The following is a 1,191-nucleotide window of genomic DNA, read 5'->3' as shown; positions in this document are numbered from 1 at the left end:
TTTTTTTTTTTTTTTTGAGACGGAGTTTCACTCTTGTTACCCAGGCTAGAGTGCAATGGCGCGATCTCGGCTCACCGCAACCTCCGCCTCCTGGGTTCAGGCAATTCTCCTGCCTCAGCCTCCTGAGTAGCTGGGATTACAGGCACGCACCACCATGCCCAGCTAATTTTTTGTATTTTTAGTAGAGACGAGGTTTCACCATGTTGACCAGGATGGTCTCGATCTCTTGACCTCGTGATCCACCCGCCTCGGCCTCCCAAAGTGCTGGGATTACAGGCTTGAGCCACCGCGCCCGGCCCTAAAATTTGTGTTTTAGTAAGTTTCTTTCACTTGTGTTTATTGTTTCTTTTATTTATTTATTTATTTTATTTTTTTTCTGCCCAGGCTGGAATGCACTGGTGCGATCATGGCTCACTGTACCCGTGACCTCCTGGGCTCAGGCGATCCTCCCACCTCGGCCTCCTGAGTTGCTGAGACTACAAGCACATGCCACCATGCCCAGGTTGGTTGGTTGGCTGGTTCGTTGGTAGAAACGGGGTCTTGCTATGTGGCCCAGGCTTGCTATGTTTTTATTTACTAAATTTGGTGACCCTAACTCAACATACTTTGGGCACTTTGAGAGAAGGATAGGTCCCAAGAGGCAGAAGCTGGCATGGCAGTGAGGATCCGGCCTGTCAGAAAAGTCTGGCCCTTCTTGGAGAGAGCAGAGGACCAGTGGGGGAGAGAGAACTGCAGCTATCCAATCAGGGGAAGGCAGGGAAGGTCTTTTCAGCACCTGCTCAGATAAGCAGATTTCTGTCACTTGCCACTGAGGGGCCCCAAAGAAGCCAGCACGACCCTGGGGAGGAGCCTTCCTTCAGAAGCTTCTCTCTGAACCTCACACACCTTTTCTCCAGCCTCGACAAGCATTTCCACCCCCTTTACCCAGGCCTGTACCCCTTCAGGCCCCATGTGGGGATGTCCAGGTGAGGCCAGGGGAACTGAAATGGGGACAGTGTCGGGTAAAGGCGGGGAGGGGAGGATGGGGTGGCTCCAGTGTTGGGGGGAACTCCGCAAGTGCTGGGGCAAGGGTCTGAAGCCTCAGCCCGTTCCTATATAAATAACGGTTTAGGAAAGAATTAGAAATGTAGGCACATAGTTATTCCTTTATATAATCGTATATAATCTTTTTTTTTTTTTTTTTTTTTTTTT

The sequence above is a fragment of the Sapajus apella genome, unplaced genomic scaffold (assembly GCF_009761245.1).
Source record: "Sapajus apella isolate SASKATOON/1434 unplaced genomic scaffold, GSC_monkey_1.0 scaffold175, whole genome shotgun sequence".
Lineage (NCBI taxonomy): Eukaryota > Metazoa > Chordata > Mammalia > Primates > Cebidae > Sapajus > Sapajus apella.
This window is presented reverse-complemented; position numbering follows the sequence as displayed.